Raw genomic sequence first — 15,507 nt, forward strand, 5'->3', positions numbered from 1 at the left:
CAAAGAGACATTGATGTTTTCTGAATAGAGAGTAATGTTGTTAAAATATTTCAAAAAATGTAACCTGCCAATACTGTGTAGGGCAGGAAGTCTGGTCACAGAAAACAGTTAAGACACTAAATAATACAGAGATCCAAAGTCATGTGAAGCTGGCCTGGACTCCTTGGCAGTAAAAATGTGAGAGAACTCACTTCAGAGCAAGAATCAATAAAAATGAGGAATCTACATTTACAGTACTATGGATATAGGCAGCCCAGTAAAAGAAAAGGGACTGAATTAGGACTGATAAAAGGACTTACACTGAAGTAGTTTTTAAACTAAATCCATGATATCATTTGGTTTTCAATTCAAGAAACATTTACCAAGTATCTACTATATGCAAGGCATACAGTCTTTTCTCATCATTTGTCTCATTATCTTAGAAGCCAAATGTAAAAAATTCCAGTTAATTAATTTCACAGACTGATTGATGTTCTTCTGTAAGAACAACAGATTGATTTTTTTTTTATAGACGGCAATACTAATTCTTCCATCATGTCCTTCTTTTTCTGTGCACATAGTCCTATCGACTTTGGGGCCAACTCAATACAAAAGCAGAAGAAAGGCATTAAGAGAACAAGGTCCATTAGGCCCAATATTGCCTCAATTACTTTAGTTCCATTATTCCTGTTCATATTACTTCTTTAATCAATAACTCTTTTCAGTTTTTCATGTTTACCCTTTTCAAAATCACAAGTAATAGGATTACGGTCTTTTGAGCTCAGTGGCAACAGAGTTTCATAAATATATTTCTGAATTTGTGATTGTCTCCAGATCTGCAACTGAGAAGTCTTAAATTGAATCAAGTTTTCCAGAGGCCATTTTATTTAATAATGCAGAGCATCTTCATGCAATAAAGGTGCTTTTTCCTGTTATTCCATTTGTCACTCACTGTCAAAGACAATCACACATGCTGAATGGCTTTCTAAGTATCTTCTTCCCATGTCTAAACCTTTGGGCAGTTTAACTGATTTTCAAACTGCATCTCTTTTCTGTACATATTTCTGCCTTTTGTTTAATGTAATCCTTCCACCTTCACTGACAATTATTCTTCCCTCTAAGAGTTTCATCTGGACATTATGTTAACTACTACCCCTTCCAGATGACAATTAATCAATCCCTCAGTTCTACCTCTGTAGCAGCCGTTCAAATGAAAGGAACTCTGTTTTCCTCTACCATTTTAACAAACATCCATGCAATGTCTACTATTAATACATGCAAGAAGCTGCACTTCCAGCATAAATAGGATACAAGATAGGTATATGGCCCTTCCCTTCAACATGTGGATAGTCTAAGAATGTTATAAAAATAACTTGTGATATATGAGAAGCATGAGAAAATTGCAACATGCAGCGTCTATTCAAAGTTCTGGAATCCACAAGGGGTAAAATTCATGAGTAGAGAAAAGTTTTCATAAAGGATATGAATTTCAGTGAGGTCTTAAAGGAGGGAAGGATTTTGAAAATGGAAACTAAGAGAGCAAAGTAGCCAATTCTGTGTGAAAAGCAAAGCAGGCAAATCTAGTGCAGTAAATGATTCAATGGAGTAAATTAAAGAGAGCTTGACTTCCCTTTGGAAGCAGTGAGACCAGGACAAGGGTCATAAAGGAAGAGTTTGGCAGGATATAAGCACTCTTTCACACAGCCATTCTCCCTGCAAGGAGCAGGATGAACTGAAGACATACAAAAGAAGGCTCAACAATGCATCAAAGGACCTTCAAGATTTGATTTCTGCCTTCCTATAGAGTCTCATCCAGCCCTATATCCCTCTTCACACTTTATGCTCCAGCAATACCTAAACAGCATGGAATACACAAACATGCCCTGCCCCCTCATACCTCTCTGCTAATCTCCCCTCTGTTTCATTTAGAATGTTCTCTACCACTCATCTCCTACCAATTTCCATTCAAATACAATCTTCTCTATAAAGTATTTCCTAATTGTCCCAAGCCAGTTTAGTTGCTCTGTTTCCTATATAAAAGGTATACTTAGTTTTATAGCTCCATCATAGTCATGCAAAAATCATTGCTATCTCCCACATAAATTATAATATACTTGATACTATGCCCAGAACAATTTTTGGCACACATCAAAAGGGTACTACATGAATGAATGAATGAACGAACAAATGAACAAACAAAACAGAGTGGTCATATGAAGAAGCAAGAAAAAGGTAAGAAATGCTTGGAAAGGATAATCGTGGATTTAAAAAAAGGAAAGTAAAAATATGGAAGAATTACAGAAATTTGACAGAGCTTAGTGGTAACTAAATGTAGATGAAAGAGAATTCCAAGCTTCTGAGTTCCCTGCCAAAAGCCACTGCTCTTCTTCATCATTTTTATATTACCAGCTCATAAGCACTTAACATAAACTCGTGATTTAAATGAAGCAAAGAAGGAACCATCAGAGGGAGAGGCAGAAGATCCTACAGAAAGCAGACATTAAGATTCCTATTTTAACTAATTTGTGTACAAAAATTTTCTGAAAAATGTTGATAGAATCTTGAAGTATAATTTGTTTAATTAATATACTTTCCATAATATAATAATTACATTCTAATGTCAGAGATCTAAGAAAAACTTACCATGTTAATTATTAACTAAAAAGACATAAGAATCATTTTTCTCATTTGACCCTTTTTAAAATCAGAGTTTAACAAGTTAGCAAATTACTATCAAGTACATGAGAATCTTATAGCTGAGTTTTCAGAAATGTGAAATTAGAGAATGCAAAATGGAGTAAAGACAAAGCAACAACAATAAAACTCGTTTTCCATGTTCAAGGCACCTGAGGTTTTCTTTCTGGGTTATTTTCTCTTTAATAATAGAGAAGTGTTAGATACACATAAGATAAGTTAATTATTAAAATAAGACTTATTGGGATGTTATAATTGTTGTAGCACACACTGTAGGTACTTCACTGGCTATTTTGGGACAGCTGAATTACTAGAATATAATTGCTCACCAGGCCCTACCTGCAGCCAGCAAGGGCTGGCCCACCATCACTCTGTTTGATCACTGTATAACCAAAACAAATTAACTGTTTCAGTTTTAATGAAATCTATAGACATGCCCACAAGCCACACTAGGAGAGTTCATGTGAAAAGTTATGAGAGACCTTTCATCAAGGGTAGTAAGCTCTTGCATAAAATGGAAAACAAAAATAAGCAATGGAGACACAGGATGAAGTTATACATCTGTATCTGGCATTTGGTGGAACTGTGCCTGCATGCATCACACATGCCATAAATATCTGCCGTTTGATTTACCAATTTTCTTAAGACTAATGTCAGAAAAATGCTAAAATGAATTTCTACTTTCATTTTCATTTCCTACTGCCTGTCATCATCTTATAAATCTACTGCTGTCTAAGCCAATGCTGTCAGTTGGCCATGGGACAGCCTGCAGCCCCACCCCCAAGAACACAAAAGCTCCTGTGGGGCTGAAAAACCTTGTAAGTAAATGATTCCACCTTCCTGGAGGCCTGGGCCTGACCCACACAGTCAATCTGTAGACATTGGCCTGCCTGCTTACAGCAGCTCCACACAGCACTAATCCAGGGGCTTAAGCGAATTTGCAGGGCTCCTAAAGATGCCTACCTCACTCCTAGGAGGAGATCTGCCCCTGGACTTTCACTTGTCTCAGCAGGAGGCTCCCTTTTGCTATTAAAAAGGTAATCCTTTCCTAGAAGTAACAGTAGACATGGCTAGAAAGCACTACCCCAAGAGGAAATAAAGGGTTTCCCAAATAAGCACCTCTAAAGAACAAATCATTTAAGTGCTACCCAGAGACCAGTATCCTAATAATTTATCAACACCCAAATCTGAACACTCAAAAGATAACTTGTAATAATGTTGAGCTAAGGAAGCATAAAGAAGGAAGAAGACGCGATTAGGGCAGATCTATTTCAGGATAGCATTTAGAGATTAAAGCCAGAGAAGAGAATGTTAAATTTAATAAGTGCAAAGCGATGCAGCTGGAAAGAAAGAATAGCCTGGCTAAGTATGATTTAAATGGTATTGAATTAGCTGGAAGATATCTTGATATACTGATAGAGGCAGCATGTAAATTGGCAGTTCAACCTGCGATGCCAACAGAGACAGCAGTACCGGCTCACACAAAGGGCTATATTTTATAAAAACCCCATCTGCTACTACTTTTAAAGGAAAACTCTTATCTCATTTATGAGGTTGTTTAGCCTGGACTATCCTGAAGGCAAGAGCTCCCTGAGGACAAATGCCAGCATAATACCTGCCCACCTCTGGTCACTGCACTTTGCTTTGTCAAATTAAATTTGGCCATGGCCTTTATGGTCCTTGCCATTCACTAATTCAACAAATATTAAGCAGCAGGCACCATGCTAGATGCTTTAGGGGTATCTTGAGGAATTCACTTCAGGCATGCCTTGAATATATTACAGGCTCGGTTCCAGACCATTACAATAAAGCAAGTCACACAAACTTTTTGGTTTGCCAGTGCATATAAAGTTATGTTTACACTCTACTCTACTCTATTAATTGTGCTATAGCATTATATCTAAAAAATGAACACACCTTAATTTAGAAATCCTTTATTACTAAAACAATGTTGATACAGGAACACAGTGTAAGCACGTGCTGTTGGAAAAATGCTGCTGATAGACTTGCTGGATGCAGGGTTGCCACAAACCTTCAATTTGTAAAAAAACATAGTATCTGCAAAGCTCAATAAAACCAAGTGAAATAAAATGAGGTATGCCTGTATCCCTATAGTGCTATCGGCTGAATTGTGTACCCCAAAAAGATGCTGCAATCTAAATCTCTCATACATATGAATGTGACATTTTTAGAAATAGAGTCCCTGCAGATGATCGAATTAAGATAAGGTCATTAGAGTGAGCCCTAATCCAATATGACTGGTGTCCTTACAAAAAGGAAACCTGGACATAGACACAGACACACACGTAGGGAAGACAGTGTAAAGACACAGGCAGAATGCCATCTATAAGTCAAGGAATGCCCGAGGCTGCCAGAAGGTAGAAGAAAGGCCTGGGACAGATTCTCCCTCACAGCCTAGAAGGAACCAACCCCGCTGACACCTGGACTTAGGACTTCCAGAATCCAGAATTGTGAAACAATAAATTTCTATTGTGTAAGCCAGCCAGTTTGTGGTGCTTTGTTAAGGCAGTCAGATGAGATTAATACAGACTGGGTCACAAAAGAAGCAAGTCCAATAATAAAATTGCCATGGTCATCAGAACTCCTAATGTAGGTCTATCTACGGAAGCTTTGGCTCAGTTAATGGGTCCAGGTTTGGTCACTGGACAATAGATCACTATCATCCACATCAGTCCTAAAAAGGGCATCAAAGAAAAAGATGACTCATATCCTAAGGAGAGACTAACCCAATGGGGACTGTTTAGTCCTCTAAGAAGATGATTAGAAAGAAACAGAAGCAATAAAGGTTAATGGAAAATTAATCTCAGTGACCTATTTGGGCAAATCAAAGTTGTGAGACATGTACTTATTTCTAAAGAAAATGCAAAGGAAATTTAGAAGGAAAACTTTAGATAAGGGGACAGAGATAAGACTTTAATTAGAAGTCTTCAATATTCATGTATTTACATAAGTGTTGAAAAGATAAAGGCTTCATGATAAGGTGATAAAGATGAACAATGGTAGTACCTTTATGTAAACTCTGTAGAAGTTGGAAAGAGATTTCAAGTGACCAGTCCTATTTCCTTGCTGGCTGTTTACAGAGGCCCTGTCGTAGGTACTTTGTAAATGCTCCCCAAATGCATGTTAGTTCACTGAGATCTTCTGCCACAGGCCCTCTGAACCCCAGATATAACTAAGACACACATTAGAGAATGATGCCAGAGGTATAATTAAACCACATCCCTTCCCATATGGTGACAACCAGCCTGCTTGTTATTTGTGGTGCACACACCATCCCTTTACCTGAGCATGGTGAGCTCTCTCTCCTCCACATATTATAAATACGACATCATGCTGGCAGCAAAGGACCTGTAAAATAAAGGCCATCTTGTTAGAAAAAACTTCAAACATCAATTTCAGAGAGCTGACTGAACATATATATGTAAGCAGATGCAAGGTTTCGCCTGCAAAGTTCGAGCTGAACATTGCCCTTTCCATTTCTGGCCACTGCAATTGAATGCCCTTGGAGAAGGTCTCCGCATGGTGCTAACTTGGTAACAATCAATAAATGTGAAGGTCTCATCATAAACAAAGCCTCCGAACTGTCGATCTTTCAAAGAGTATTTCTGCTTTAAAAGTAGTCTTTGTTGCTAAAGTAGCTACACTAAAGCCAGTGCTAGGGCCAGGGCCTCCCAAATCTAAGAAAGCCTAAATAAATAAAGCTATGTGTTAATTAACGGCAGTACAATCTAAAATGTCATTCAAAAGCAGTTTTAGGGGTTGACTGGTATCAGACGTACTGTTTTTAAGTGTGAGAAATTCTAGCAAGTTTCCAAATTGAAATAAGAGTTACACACTTATAAGCTTTCTCTCAGGAAATTTGTTGTTCTGCAAACTATAAAGTGCACCTAGATATTTTCAAAGGATAAATCCCAACTTTATTTTCTAGAAAGTATTTTAAGGCCTTGTTACTCAGAGTGTGGTCCACGGGCAGCAAAATCAGCCTCACCAGTGAGCTTCAAGTGCTGAATGTGAGAACCCACCTGAGACCTACTGCAACAGAATATGCACTTTAACAAGATCCTCAGATAATCCCTATGCACATTAAAGTCTGAGAAGCATGGTTTTAAAGTGCCTTATACATCAGGCCTGTGAATGCTAGAATCATAAGAAATAGGTTGCCCCAAACTTCAAGACCGTCCTCTGGTATCTAAAACTTAATGGAATCACAATTCCTCTATTATAGTTGCATGAATCTGGAAACAAATATTCTATTAAACTCTCCAGAAACACCTTACATCTGGCTAAATCTCTTTTCTTTCCAGAACATGTAGACTAATTGTAAACAGATAACTAAAAGCATAGCCAAATTTAGAAGCATTTTACACTCTAAAGACCAGCATCTGTAGACATCGAAGATAGACATTATTTGTTCCATAACTAGGTGCTCAGTAATAACTAATACTGTGTAAAGAGCCCCAAAGTGGAAGGATAAAAATTACCACATCGCATGATAGATCTAACAGGGAAAGGTCAGCACAAGAAGCCAGGGGCAGGGGAAGGTACTGGTACACACTTAGAAAGTACCTGACCCAGGTGGGAAATACTGGGAAGGCTTCCTGAGCTGAGTATTGAAAAAGGATGAGGAAAGATCTTTCAAGAAGCAGTCCGCCTACAGGTATAGTGAATGAGGGCAGGTCACTAGACCAGCAAGGAGTCAACTACCTTATTTCAAAAAAATATCAAAATGTGATTTTATCGAGTTTTTTCAGCTTCTTTAATATTTGTATGCATGAGCTATAAATGTGACAGCCCTTAGGAACACATCTCTTCCCTTTCAACCCTCCTACAAGACAAGGAGGAATGGCAAACATCAAACACAAGATGCACTACTCAGAAGTCGGCTGCAAACTGCAAGGGGGCAGGAATAGCAGAACTGTACCTCCACATTTGCTATTTGATCACACAGAGTGTCAATGAAACTGCAACCAGCAATACGGGGACCATAAAGAGAATCACATTAAAGTTAATACAAAAGTCAGGAAAATGTCTTCAGCAAGGGGCACTGGCTATTTGGCAGATGCCCTGCTGGGAGTAATTGAAGGCTCTCAGTGTGACTAAAGTATGCACTCCCCTCTCTGAGCCCCTCTCTTCTTCCTGAATTTAAACAGTTCTTATCCCATCTCCTTCCCCCTCACTTATTTTTGCGATTTCTCTAACTCATTTTCCTTCTCCCTCACTACCTCCAAGTGCCCTCCTATCTCTAATTCAACTCCCTTCTTTTCCCTTTCAATCTGCCCATTTTTTCACCCCTTCCTTTTGTGAGAAGAAGGAGCTAAGGGAGAGAAGGAAGGACAACCAAACATCTTTTTTCCCTGTTTTGTTTGCTCCTTTCCCTTTTCTTCACTAACAACCCCACATTTTTATTTCCCTCTTCTATCCTCTCTTTTCTTTCCTGGAATCAAATCCCTGTTATCAGTACATAACCTGTCTTCCTCAAGCATAGAGCTTAGAAATGATAGGAAAATTGCTCGACTCCTAGACTGTTCCATTGTAATTCTTGGGAGTTCTCGGATTCTCCTAACCCAATGCCAGGTCAATGATTGAGAGAGGAAAGAAAAACTTTCAAAACCTAGCATTTTCTTAGCATTTCCTAAAATGTAGAACAATTCTGGAGTATTTGGCTGCTGTACTGAAAGGGGATAAAGATGTAAAACATACTAGTCCAAAGGCGTCATTCTACCCCTGGTTCTCCCTAAGTGTATTTCCTCCAACCCACCATGAAACCAACCCTTCTGTTACTCTTATTCCTCTCTGTGCATATCCCCAAAACCCTCCTGGAATGACTGAAACACGCTTCATTACCAGTAAAAGCCAGATAAATGACAAGGCAGGAATTAACAGAGTACTTCTTTACAATGACACAGAGTAGCACACAAAGAGCCTCATTTAATGCCCCATCAGGAAGCCTTACAAGTTACAGCTTAATAAATATATGAAGATTATCGTAATATAGAAAACATCTGGTACCACTTCCCACATGAAATGCACTTATGGAAAACTCTACAGAGTAGGCTGTGATATGGCAATCTTGCATATAGTCTTTGAACTGCAGAAAAGCAATTTGGCTTCCTTTAGGTATTTCACTCTGTATTTTCAACATATGAACTATGATTGAAACTTTGTAGGCAAATCTGATTTCCCAATCTTTTTATTCCAGCCCCTAGATACCATATATGCCCCTGAAATAGAGTACATATTCCCAAAATATTTGCTGAATGAATGAGTTAACTAGTCAAACAATCACTGGCCAATCAACATAAGCCTTAAGACACAACTGAACTAAGTATTTGAAGGAAAATGGGGCTGGGAGCGGTGGCTCATACCTGTAATCCCAGCACTTTGGGAGGCTGAGGCAGGTGGATCACTTGAGATCAGGAGTTCGAGACCAACCTAGTCAACATGGTGAAACCCCACTTCCACTAAAAATACAAAAATTAGCTGGCATGCCTGTAATCCTAGCTACTCAGGAGGCTGAGGCAGGAGAATCGCTTGAGCCCAGGAAGTGGAGGTTGCAGTGAGCCAAGATCGCGACACTGCACTCCAGCCTGGGTGACAGAGTGAGAGTCCATCTCAAACAACAAAACAACAACAACAACAACAACAAAACACCAGTATTAGAAGGAAAATATCACACAATAATGCGTTTTGAAAATTTCCCGTAGATTTTTGGTATTGACATCTGATATGATCTGGCTGTGTGTCCCCTTCCAAATCTCATCTAAAATTGTAATCTCCACCTGTTGAGGGAGGGAAGTGACTGGATTAAGGGGATGGTTTCCCCCATACTGTTCTCGTGATAGTAAGATCTCATGAGATCTGATGGTTTTATAAGGCAGTTTTCCCTGTTCTTGCATGCTCTCTCTCTCGCCTGCTGCCATGTAAGATATGTCTGCTTCCCCTTCCACCAGGATTCTAAGTTTCCTAAGGCTTCCCCAGCCATGCAGAACTGTCAGTCAATTAAACCTCCTTTGTTTATAAATTAGCCAGTCTCAGTTAGTATCTTTATAGCAGTGTGAGAACGGACTAACACATCATCTAATCGTAAGGTCAATATAGGGTCTTGGATGTAACTCAACTCTCAGAACTAGAATGAAAAGGGGTGCTGCTTTGGGCAGAGACACTAAGCAGTCAGATGTGTCAACATTCTAACAGCAAATGAATAAATAGAAAACTCAAGAAAGCAAACAAAAGTTCTCAAAAGCTACAGCAGCCTAGAATAAATTAGTCAATCCCTCTATTTGTTCCCATGATACTCTCTATACATATCCCATTATTACTAAAGGTCTCATTACACCATTACATTTCTTCAAAGGTTTCTGAGTCACCCTGGGAAGTGAGGACCTGATCACAGCCCACTACAATTTCCGAGGCAAGCCAAAAAGAAACCTCCAGAATAGATCTGCTCTACAGATCAGGAAAGGGACTGGAATCCTATTTTGCGGAAGGAGAAGAGGAGACATGACAAGTTGAGCTGTGTCTGGATAGAGCTCAAGGATCCCTATCTCTCTGGATTCACCTCTGAATTCAGGGACTAAGGTAGCAGTTCCCCAAGAGAGAGATAGCAAGTCACTCCATTTCAATCAACCAAGAGTTTAGTGGAAAAGCCAGTAGTGGAAATTTGTTATATCTTGCTCTAAATCTCTTAATCATTTAAAAAATATGTTTTATTAAATATCATCAATAGTGTTCCAGATATTGGAATCTACTTTGTATTCAAAAACTATGAGAGGTGCTTTTTACCATTCATACCATTGACATCATTGGACTGAGATCATCACCCCTTCAGAAAAGAACTCTTTAGAAACCTACCCAATCTATGATAGAGAGTGCGAGCTTCCTGTTAACCTTCAACTCCATTGCCCCCTCAGACTTGAGCCAGTTTTAACAAATGCCCTGCACTTACATCTGAAAAGGAGTTGACCCTTTGAAGAAAAAAAATGTAGACACTTCTGGGATATATGTATTTTAGTGTAACTCTAACCCAAAGTAAAGTATTTTGTAAAAACTTTAGTAAGTATTTACTAAAGTAAATTTACTGAAGTAAAGTAAAGCCTTGGTAAATTTCTCCTACTTTATTACCATTAGATAATATTCCCTTTAATCAATCCTATTTCTCCACAAGTATCTACTTTTTCATCACCTAGCATAAAAATAAACAAGTTTAACCATTTCTTTTTTCTTTTTTTTTTTTTTTGGTGGAATGGCAGAGAAATGAAATTTATTTTTTTTTATTTTTTTTATTATTATTACTATTATTATTATTATACTTTAGGCTCTATGGTACATGTGCACAACGTGCAGGTAAGTTACATATGTATACATGTGCCATGCTGGTGCGCTGCACCCACCAACTCGTCATCTAGCATTAGGTATATCTCCCAATGCTATCCCTCCCCCCTCCCCCCACCCCACAACAGTCCCTGAAGTCTGATGTTCCCCTTCCTGTGTCCATGTGTTTTCATTGTTCAGTTCCCACCTATGAGTGAGAATATGCGGTGTTTGGTTTTTTGTTCTTGCGATAGTTTACCGAGAATGATGATTTCCAATTTCATCCATGTCCCTAAAAAGGACACGAACTCATCATTTTTTATGGCTGCATAGTATTCCATGGTGTATATGTGCCACATTTTCTTAATCCAGTCTATCATTGTTGGACATTTGGGTTGGTTCCAAGTCTTTGCTATTGTGAATAATGCTGCAATAAACATACGTGTGCATGTGTCTTTATAGCAGCATGATTTATCGTCCTTTGGGTATATACCCAGTAATGGGATGGCTGGGTCAAATGGAATTTCTAGTTCTAGATCCCTGAGGAATCGCCACACTGACTTCCACAAGGGTTGAACTAGTTTACAGTCCCACCAACAGTGTAAAAGTGTTCCTATTTCTCCACATCCTCTCCAGCACCTGTTGTTTCCTGACTTTTTAATGATTGCCATTCTAACTGGTGTGAGATGGTATCTCATTGTGGTTTTGATTTGCATTTCTCTGATGGCCAGTGATGTTGAGCATTTTTTCATGTGTTTTTTGGCTGCATAAAAAAAGAGAATTTTAGACCAATATCCTTGATGAACATTGATGCAAAAATCCTCAATAAAATACTGGCAAACCGAATCCAGCAGCACATCAAAAAGCTTATCCACCATGATCAAGTGGGCTTCATCCCTGGGATGCAAGGCTGGTTCAATATACGCAAATCAATAAATGTAATCCAGCATATAAACAGAACCAAAGACAAAAACCACATGATTATCTCAATAGATGCAGAAAAGGCCTTTGACAAAATTCAACAACCCTTCATGCTAAAAACTCTCAATAAATTAGGTATTGATGGGACGTATCTCAAAATAATAAGAGCTATTTATGACAAACCCACAGCCAATATCATACTGAATGGGCAAAAACTGGAAGCATTCCCTTTGAAAACTGGCACAAGACAGGGATGCCCTCTCTCACCACTTCTATTCAACATAGTGTTGGAAGTTCTGGCCAGGGCAATTAGGCAGGAGAAGGAAATAAAGGGTATTCAAGTAGGAAAAGAGGAAGTCAAATTGTCCCTGTTTGCAGATGACATGATAGTATATCTAGAAAACCCCATTGTCTCAGCCCAAAATCTCCTTAAGCTGATAAGCAACTTCAGCAAAGTCTCAGGATACAAAATCAATGTGCAAAAATCACAAGCATTCTTATACATCAATAACAGACAAACAGAGAGCCAAATCATGAGTGAACTCCCATTCACAATTGCTTCAAAGGGAATAAAACACCTAGGAATCCAACTTACAAGGGATGTGAAGGACCTCTTCAAGGAGAACTACAAACCACTGCTCAAGGAAATAAAAGAGGATACAAACAAATGGAAGAACATTCCATGCTCATGGGTAGGAAGAATCAATATCATGAAAATGGCCATCCTTCCCAAGGTAATTTACAGATTCAATGCCATCCCCATCAAGTTACCAATGACTTTCTTCACAGAATTGGAAAAAACTACTTTAAAGTTCATATGGAACCAAAAAAGAGCCCGCATCGCCAAGTCAATCCTAAGCCAAAAGAACAAAGCTGGAGGCATCACACTACCTGACTTCAAACTATACTACAAGGCTACAGTAACCAAAACAGCATGGTACTGGTACCAAAACAGAGATATAGATCAATGGAACAGAACAGAGCCGTCAGAAATAATGCCACATATCTACAACTATCTGATCTTTGACAAACCTGACAAAAACAAGAAATGGGGAAAGGATTCCCTATTTAATAAATGGTGCTGGGAAAACTGGCTAGCCATATGTAGAAAGCTGAAACTGGATCCCTTCCTTACACCTTATACAAAAATCAATTCAAGATGGATTAAAGACTTAAATGTTAGACCTAAAACCATAAAAACCCTAGAAGAAAACCTAGGCATTACCATTCAGGACATAGGCATGGGCAAGGACTTCATGTCTAAAACACCAAAAGCAATGGCAACAAAAGCCAAAATTGACAAATGGGATCTAATTAAACTCAAGAGCTTCTGCACAGCAAAGGAAACTACCATCAGAGTGAACAGGCAACCTACAAAATGGGAGAAAATTTTCGCAACCTACTCGTCTGACAAAGGGCTAATATCCAGAATCTACAATGAACTCCAACAAATTTACAAGAAAAAAACAAACAACCCCATCAAAAAGTGGGCGAAGGACATGAACAGACACTTCTCAAAACAAGTTTAACCATTTCTTCAGGTCTTTATGTCCATACAAAGGCTTCTTGGTCATGTACAATTTATATGAAATACATTTGTATGCTTTTCTCTTGTTAATGTCTTTTCTAAGAGGGGCATCAGCCACGAACTTAGGATGAATGAGGAAAAGATATTTTCTCCTTCTACACCATTTTAAAGCAATCCCTAGATACTGCTCATATTATATCTGCATATTGTGAGACCTAGATTTGTTACCATTCGACAAACAGGGGTTCTAATAATAAGGAATTAGAGAAAAGGTAAAATGTTCTAACCTTTTCCTCTTAAGTTTCACTTTGAGATTTCCAATATAAATTTCATAGTTATATAAAAACCACCACTCTATGATTTCAGTGCTATAAGTCCGATTTCATCCTTACTTCCAGAAAGAAAAAAATAGTTGCATTTGCCATCTGAATTCACTACCTACGGTTCTACAGCTATGTTTTTGTACTGGGGCATTGAAGGACAGCAAAAAGTAGGGACAAAAAAGTCTCTTACCTCCCAAAGCCATCTGAGTGCCTTCTCACCCTGCAAATCACATGCCATACCTTTTCTAGATCAATTCTTTGTTTAGTTTCACCAGTACATCAGCATCTTCAATTTCTTCTATTCTCATCTCAATAAGCAATGGCTTACAGAAAAGATAAACCTATTTTTTTTTAAAAAGCAGGATTTTAAAAACCTGCTTCCTTCCATAAAATTTGTTTGCATGTGTGTATATATACATACATGTTCCATTCTCATATGATTTCCAAATTAGAACTCAAGTTCAAATGATCAAATCATGCTTACAAAACAAGATCTATAAAATTAAAACAGATTGATGGAGGACCCCTTGCCACCACTTCTACCATATCCCTGACACATATGACTCACCCAGAGGATCCACTTTTCAGTCCCTAGGTGCAGCCAAGCCCTCCACTAAACAAAGCTCTTCCTGACAGGGACTGGGTGAATGCCTCTATAAGAGATCACCACATATTTTCATAGTTTACAAGGTTAAAGCAATTACAGCTTCAGTCGTTCATGAATAAAGCCTCTTTAACATTTTAATGAGAACATTAACTCAGCTTCACTTGGTTTGGCCTCTCTAGAAAGTCTGTTAGCCTAAGAGAAAGTTTCTCTAAAAACCAGTAATGAAATTGAGGCCTCTCTGTGCCCCACAGGGCATAACTGGGCTACAAACACTGGCTGGACTATTTCTCTCCTGAAGTAGCCTATATGTTTTGATAAGACTACAGTTTGGTAAATGAAAGAAGGCATCTAAAGAAACACCTTTCTCTCTGCAGTATTTGTGTGCTCGTGTGTGCTCACTCATTTTATATCTGACTTGTCTCCTAATTTGCTTTTTATGTTATACACAGCTTTGAGTACAATGTGTGACTCAATAAATGTTAAATCATACTTTTCTGCAATTTTCCCTTAATCATTTCCTACTGCGTCTGTTCTCTCTTGCAGCATGACTGATTCCCAGCAAGGCTACCAAACTGCCATTCGCCTGGAGACCCATTAAATTCAGCAGAAAACCAGCAGAGTTTCAGAAGCCAAAGGTGAACAAGAAATAATTCCCAGACTCAGTGACTTAACATGAATTTCTGCCTCTTCTCTGGACCAAACCAGGAGCAGAGTGAATGAAAGAGTTTGTCACCTTAAGAGTAAAGCTAAAAAGAACGAATGTCCAAGACACACATGCATTTAACTCTTCAAACGTCTACTGAGTACGTATTATGCAGCAGGAATTGTTAGGTACTGGGAGTACAAGCCAGGAACAAGACAAGACTCTCACTCCCACAGAGCTAAAGTTCTAATGGGAAAGACAGGTGATAAACCAAAAAGAGAATGTCAGAGTGCAATAGGCACTATGAAGAAAATGCAACAGGGTGATGAGAGGATAGAGAAATAAGGTGAAAATTTAAAGCCAAACAGAGCAAAAGGCTACAGCAAAATCCTCAAGGTCATAAAAAGACATGGAATAACCTTAAAAGCATATTGCTAAGTGAAAGAAGTCAGTCTGAAAAGGCCGCATACTATACCATTCC

At 38.5% G+C, this 15,507-nt stretch overlaps 1 protein-coding gene across 21 annotated transcripts in view; it reads right to left on the bottom strand.

Annotated features, from left to right (window-relative positions):
• The window catches only part of ENOX1 (ecto-NOX disulfide-thiol exchanger 1), a 570,778-nt gene that overhangs the window by 448,168 nt on the left and 107,103 nt on the right, over positions 1 to 15,507 (bottom strand). For 20 of the 21 annotated variants that reach the window (XM_063650813.1, XM_063650807.1, XM_063650809.1 and 17 more), the window contains exon 2: positions 5,977 to 6,042. The exons of the other annotated variant lie outside the window; for it this stretch is intronic. The gene's annotated coding sequence lies outside the window, so the exon portion shown is untranslated. The remainder of the gene's footprint in view (positions 1 to 5,976; positions 6,043 to 15,507) is intronic. 21 annotated transcript variants of the gene reach the window in all.

The sequence above is a fragment of the Pongo pygmaeus genome, chromosome 14 (assembly GCF_028885625.2).
Source record: "Pongo pygmaeus isolate AG05252 chromosome 14, NHGRI_mPonPyg2-v2.0_pri, whole genome shotgun sequence".
NCBI classification, from domain to species: Eukaryota; Metazoa; Chordata; class Mammalia; order Primates; family Hominidae; genus Pongo; species Pongo pygmaeus.